Source organism: Sorghum bicolor, chromosome 9 (assembly GCF_000003195.3).
Source record: "Sorghum bicolor cultivar BTx623 chromosome 9, Sorghum_bicolor_NCBIv3, whole genome shotgun sequence".
NCBI lineage: Eukaryota > Viridiplantae > Streptophyta > Magnoliopsida > Poales > Poaceae > Sorghum > Sorghum bicolor.
The window spans coordinates 14,076,029-14,083,738 of record NC_012878.2 but is presented as its reverse complement, the minus strand read 5'-3'; positions in this window follow the sequence as shown (position 1 = coordinate 14,083,738).

Below are 7,710 nucleotides of genomic sequence, written 5' to 3'. Positions count from 1 at the left end.
ACTAAACAGGGCCTAAGGCCCTGTTTAGATTGCTGTTGAAAATTTTTTGGGTGTCACATCAGATATGTCGGAAGGATGTCGGGAGGGGTTTTTAAAAACTAATAAAAAAATAAATTACATAGCTCGTCAGGAAACTACAAGACAAATCTATTAAGCATAATTAATCTATCATTAGCACATGTGGGTTACTGTAGCACTTAAGGCTAATCATTGAGTAACTAGGCTTAAAAGATTCGTCTCGCGATTTTCAACCAAACTGTGTAATTAGTTTATTTTTTATGTACATTTAATATTCTATACATGTGTCCAAAGATTCGATGGGATGGATGAAAAAATTTTAGATGGAAAACTAAACAGGGCCTAAATTTTCTTCAGTTTGCACTTGTTGCGACACACAGGATCCCAGTGTTTTGCGTCGTTTTCTGAGGCACGATGGCGATGAACAATCGTCCCCTCGGTTGATTGGTACATACGCGCGGAGACCGTAACTCATCAGGCGTGCAATTATGGCGACGTGTTGTGATCGTATATAAGAACACGCGCGCCTAGCGAACAACGGATTGGCGTTAGGCTAGCCTAGTATGGAAATGTGTCATGAGCTGGGCTGTCTCATTACATCGTTGTAGCGTGGGCCTCACCAGTTAATGGGCCTCAGCCCAGTATAGAACAGGGATATATAGCGTAGCTGTTGTAACCGAATGTTTCTTAAAAAAGAGATAGAGATGAAGAAGAAGCTGTTGTAAGGGAATGGTCAGGCAAAGACCAAACCAATTCTGAACTCATCTTCTTCCACTGAATCCTGCTCTCTGCTTGCTATGCCTTCCCCGAAACCTAAATCCCTTCCACTTCTCTGAATGTATCAAACGAGTAAATTCTAGTACTATGAGTGTGAAATCCTATCTTGGTGTGGAGGTTCATAACAATTTGGTATTGAGAGCAAGGTGATTGGGTGAAATTTTTTTATTTAGAGTTCAAGACCCTCACCACCCAGTTCAATGGCTTTCAGGTGATGATGAAGTAGATGCTTGACAAGCTGAGCGGTGTTGAGGCATGGCAGATAAGAGCCGATAAGGTGTTTGAGTCGCTGCTACAAAATGCAGACTAGATGGCATCTTACATCGACAACCTCGAGTCGTGTCCATAACCACCACCACCGCCTTCACCACCTTCATCTTTGTTGTTGGCACATCCTCCACCACCATCATCTCTGCCTAACCACCCTTGAATTGGAGCAATTACAATGCATTTGATGATACCTACATGGTCACTAGATTTTTAGGGGGACTCAAAGAGGAGATTTGGTCTGCAATTGCTTTGCATAGGCCCAAATATATTGATACCGCTAGTGCATTAGCTTTTGCTCCAAGAGAAAGAATTAAGTCTCACAGGTTGTTACCCACAAAATGCTCTTATAGATCATCAATGGGGGAGAAAAGCAAGACTGATGATACTGACAGAGCTAAACTCGAAACATCAAGAGAAGACTCCAAAGATAAAGTGGCAGACTCTAAAAGATTTTCGCATGAAGAATGGCTTATGTTTTAAATATGGTGGGAAGTGGGGACGCAATCATAAGTATCCAGCTCACATCTCCTTGTACATGTCTTGGAGCCGTGCTGAAGTTGTGAAGTAGTGTTAAAGTGTGTTGAAGTTGTGAGAGGGTTGAGGATCATATCCAAGTGGTCTAGGCACTAAAAGTGTTTAAGAAAAGATTAGGTGATGAGTGTTGTTTATGCTAGTTTGGACCATATCAGCACTTGTTCTTGGTTTTGGCCTAGTGTTTAACAAGGTTTGCATGCCTCCAAGCTATTGGTGCTTGCACGTACTAAGGGTTGTGCACTAGAGGCTTGTAGTCTCGTGAGACCCTTCGTTGTGTGGAGTGGCTTGTCTTAAGGGAAAGAGGCCTTTTGGTCGGAAGGTTGATAGTGAGGATGATAGAGAGCGATTTAGAAGAGATCCCATATAGAGCATTTGCATGCATGGAACACCTGCGGGCTATCCATAGAGTTAACCAATTGGGAGCATGGCCCTTGCTTTGACATCCTTGTGAGGGTCTCCAACGGGGATTTGGTAAAGCACGAGTTTCTCGATACCTTGGAAAAAGTCAACAAGCAGAAGTTTAGATTTTTGTAACATATTTACATTTCCACACTTACTTGCTTTTCTAGGTTGTAGTAAAAATCAGATGTCACAAAAAAATCATTACGTTTTAAAAATCAAATCACATGATGAAAGAAATATGTATCAAAGTTGTAGATTTGGAAGACATTTACAACTTTTTAGTTAACGATTTTTAGTAGCTTGCGTGATTCATTATAGGTCATAAAATATGTTTGCTGCTTTCTCGTTGGTGCATATTTTTTTATGTTAGTTAAAATATAACTGAATAACATTTGGCTCGAGCGTTAAGAAAATGGAAACTCATTTATTTTTCCCTTCCTCCTCTTTTTTGACATGAAACTTCTTTTCACATCAGCTATTCAGCTGAAGCTCTCTTCCTGGGCTTGGCCCGTTTGCTGGCTCCAGCAGTGCGCTTACAGTTCCCGTAGCTTATTATCTTGGCTGGAGCGGGCCAGTCTATAATTCGGCCCGTTTTCCGCCTTCCTCTTAGCCACGCCCTGCGCTCAGCTTCCAGCCCGCTCCAGCTTACTGACTTACCACCAGCCCACGAAGCCATGGAGGTCCTTAAAATCGAGTCACACACAGGTTTTTTCTAGCGCGCGCGCTCTCTCTCTCTATATATATATATATATATGGAAATTCCTTTGTACACGTACGTGTAGTTACTATATATATATATATATATTAACTACTTCCTCCGTCCTTGTATATATAAGGCCACCTCTAATTTAAAGACCAATGAACATCTCTCTTGGAGGCTGTCCATATCCCGGTTGGTGGCGAAAGGAAACCAATTTGCAAACAAAAATCAGCGTCTACGGGGATTTGCTCCCGTCCTGCGGGCCCCACGCGGCTCCAGCATTTCTGATTTGTCCGGCCTTTAGCCGTTTGGCGGAGCACGCGTGCCGTCGCTCGCCGGCCCACGTTCCGATTCCTCAGCTAGGCGGCCGACGACTTTCCTAAATGTACAACGTATTTTTCCCCTCTGATAAAATTCTACTGCTTTACCCTTGTTGCCTTTTTATTTATAAATTCTCCTCAGGTGCCAACTTATTTAATTTTTAAAAGTAATCCCAATATTCATTCTCTCTGTGCACACGTAATCAAAAGAACCTCGAATAATAATATATATGAACCCACACACGAAACCCCACAAATATATAACACATATACTCGACAAAAAGATAAGAAATACACGTAACCACAAGGCTTCGTTCGGAGCCCCCAAAGTTCAAATGTTAAGGTGCATGCATACACATTTTGAAGACATCTACGAATTTTAGTTTGAATGGGTTTTTTTGCTCCTTAGTTACCCCAAAACTAATTTTCAGTGTACTCTTTCCATCCCTAAATAAATTAATTTCTATAATTGGTGCCATATTTTTATAGAAAAGAGTATTAACATCAAAATAAGAACCTTTTTAAAATATATTGTATAGTAAATCTAATGATACTAATTACATAACATAATCTTAGATGCCGTTTGCATCCTTCCCTTTGGAGGAATTGATATTTACTTAAAAAATGCTATTTGGTTTGGAATTTGATATTTGACCAGTTTCCAAAGTTCACATATAAGACCGAGTGGGATATGAAAATTAATTGTATAGATCACATTCTATGTTTCTATTTTGCATCTTATAACATGCTCTTCAACTCTCTCCACTATGACAGCAATACAACATATAAGTATCTCTCTCGTATAGCCAACAATAATATACAAATTTAATCTATATATACAACTATATTAGCTTAATTAGTGTATATTTAAATTATGATTATTAAAACAAATTCAATTCTAAGGATCCAAATTGGGCCTTAAAGTTTTATTCTCAAAATTTGTTTTAAAACTTTTAACTTAAGATAAGTTTAGAAATCTATTTATTTAAGGACAAACGAAGTAATTTCTAAGGCACTTAGCAGATTGTGGACAAAAGTCAAAGACATGGAGCGTGGATCCGCGCCTGCATGCTTTTTGTCGCCCATCGATAGCCACATCACAACATTCTTTCAAGCTATAATTAACTAGTAGCCATAGGCGCCCTTTTCTTTTGTTAGTTGACCCGGGTTGTCGTGCTAATTATTTCCTTCTTTCTGCGGCTACCCTAGCTACTACTATCTGCTTTAACACTGTCACCTTTAATTTTCCAGTTAAACATCGGATTAGCACCGGACTATGATCGATGCGCTAATTATACGCTCGCTGCTGATGTAATATTGACATCAGATTGTAGTCACTGTACTAGAAGATAGCCATATGGTGAACAAGATGACATGCTTACTCCCTCCAGTTCAAAATATCTACATATCTTGCTTTTTACGGAGCTAAACCTTTTTAAACTTGACTATATATATAATTAAAATTTATAATATACATTAAGTATCATTATATATAAATTATTATACTTCGTCCGTTTTAAATTTTAAGATATTTTACATTTTCTTGATACATTGCTTTTATTATGCATTTAGACATAGTGTATATCTAAATACATATATAAAAAAGAGTAAAGTTCATCACCGGTCTCTAAACTTGTTTGGGTGTGTCATCCCGGTCCTTAAACTCACAAAACGATTGTTTAGGTACATAAACTTGTTCAGCTGTGTCAACCTAGTCCCTAAACTTAGAAATCTCCCATATAGGTCCTCAAACTTGTTCAGTCGTGTCATCCCGGTCCCTAAACTTGTTTTTAAGTCATCCAGATCAAAGCAGGGCAAATCTAAAAACTCTATATAGGAAAATAATTCATAACTTTTTCATATGAACTCAAATGAAGATAAACTTTATATCAAATTTGTAGTAAACAATGCGATCTACAACTTTGTAGTTGAAAAGTTTTTAAATTGAAATCTTTTGGGGTCCCAAAATATTTTTTGAAAGTTTTTAGATCTAGAAATTTAAAATTTAAAATTAAATTTTGTGATATTAAACGACTTTAAATAAAAAACATTTCAACTATAAAGTTGTAGAACACATTAAGGGCTACAACTTTGATATAAAGTTTGTCTTCATTCGAGTACATATGAAAAAGTTATGAATTATTTTTAATATAGAGTTTTTAGATCACTTTGTTTTGACCTAGATGAGACTTAAAATCAAGTTTAGGGACCTGGATGACACAACTGAACAAATTTGAGGACTTAAACGGGTGAGTTCTAAGTTTAGGGACCGAGATGACACAACTAAACAAGTTTAGGGACTGAGATGATACAAACGAACAAGTTCGAGGATCTAAATGGTCAATTTACGAGTTTAGGGACCGGGATGAGACATTAATACAAGTTTAGGGACCGGTGGTGGACTTTATAAAATAACTAAAAGGTCTTAAAATTCATAACCCATGGAGTATATGATAATAGCATACTTATTTTAGACAAATATATATATACATGCCATAACACAGATTACTCTCCAAAGAGAAAGAACCTTGTCATCTTCTACTGAAAAAGAAATCCACATTTCCCACTACTAGCTTGTTTTGTTGTGGTAAGGAGTGAGGTTTCCATTACCTTTTGGAAGTAAAGGAGTTCGGTAATTGACGAGTATCATATCAATACTTATCATCAGACTAACTTCATATGGAGTGCCTACATGGATTTGGCAATGATAGCAAGTATCTTCACGTCCTTATAAATGTCTACACGAGCGAATAATTAATCATGAGCGCGAGCTCTGGCTGGTCTGTAGACTCTTGCATCTGTCGTAGTGAATACGGCTACTAGCTGTGTAAGAAAGCGAAATGAAAAACTTTCCACGGCCTGCTTTGGCTTTTCAAGCACGCTCTCGTTAAGAATATAATATATATTATTGGTTTAATAATTATATAATGAATTTGGATTGTGATTAATTAATTTTGCAAATTGTGTGTGACTAGGTCCTAATATCATTTGGTACAATAATGCATGGGCCTATTTGTGTTTTGTGATAACAGGGAACCTATTTTCCCCGACAATTTGCTTTATTTATCTTAAATTCTTAATCGAGAATCGTATCTCTCTGTGGATCATATTTGTACAGCGCAGCATTCTGCATATATAATAAAAGAGAATTTTTACAATGGTTGTCGAAAAATGGACGGTCCACGAGAGCCGATCCAACGGCTAAAAAGGCAAAGGAACCAAGAGGAACCAATCGAAGAGGCACCAAGTGCATACTAAATGGTGAGGCCATATGCACTAAGTGCATCCTAAAATTGGTGGGATGAACCTGGTGAGATAATTCTATTTTTGAGATTTCTTTAGATAATTAAGGGTAGAATGGTAAACATATAATAGAAAAATAATATCTAAGTAGTATAGGGATAACTACTGAAGTAGTATGTTTGTCGTATGTATTTCTTAGATCCAGACTAAACGCACCAAGTCACGAACCCTAGCCACTTGTCTCTCTTTTCTCTGTTCTCATATACTCGGTGCTATGGCGGCGTTGGCTGCCAAGGCGAGGGCGAGTGCGAGGGCAGAGCTGCGGGGCGAGATTGGGCCCGACGGTGTCCATGCTCCCGTTTTTATGCAGCGGCGGCGGCCGGCCTTGTTGCCGAAGGGTGCGGATGGTGAGGTGCACTCACGGACGTGACGGTCAGAGGTGGCGTAGCTGTCGGTGGCCTCAGCATCCCTGCTCCTGCTCCTGCTCTGCATGCTGCTGCTCTTGTGCTTAGTGGCCGCCTCGCTCCACTTCGCCAGGCTGCCCGCAACAGCCATGGCGGGGATCGACGCCGTGGAGGAAGACGAGGAGGAGGTGGAGCCCGGCAAGGCCGGTTCACAGCAGAGGCGGAGCAGCTCCGCGGCCACGCGCTTGCTACCGCCGCTGAGCCTGCGACGTGCAGCGTGCTGCCTGCGTTCGGCATGACCACGGTGCTCCTACTCTGACAGCACAAGCTAGGGGCAAGGCCGAGCAGGGAGAGGAGGACGCGGCCGGCGACGCTGTAGACGTCGCCGGGTAGTGCTTTGTGCCGAACGCAGGGGAAGCAACATACTCACTTCTCGAGTACTACTAGCAAGTACTGTAGCTACGTTCGGGCACAACAAATTCAGGAAACATGAAAACAGAAAACCACACACAATCTTTCACTTCAATTAGAGAATCATGCAATGATACAAATAACCCGAAAAGCTAAGAACTATACAGTCTCACATACAGCACTGCTCAAACCGCTACATTAGTAAAAGTAACAATTAACAATTCCTGCATTCGTAAGTTCAATATACGAGGACGATGGCGGCGTTCTCCTCGGCCTTGTGCAGCGCGACATGTAGGAGGACGAGGCCGATGCGCCGTGACGAGAGGATGTTTACGGTTGGAACTATATGCAGGGGCGCTCACATCAGGCGGGGGCGGTGGGAAGGAGGGAGGATTGTCGTTCTCCCCGCGACGAGCGCAAGCAAGGGCAGGCCGGGAGCCGCGGCGCCGCGCGAGGACAAGGGCAGGCCTGCGGCAGCTATGCGCAAGGCCGAGGGCAGGCCACAAGGGGCACCGCACAAGGCTGAGGGCAGGCCGGTGGCGCCACTCTGCCGAAGGTAGGCCGGCGGCGGCGCTCTGCTGAGCCCAATCCGGCCCTAGATAGTTAAACAGGCTTGGTGCTGCGGTGGCGC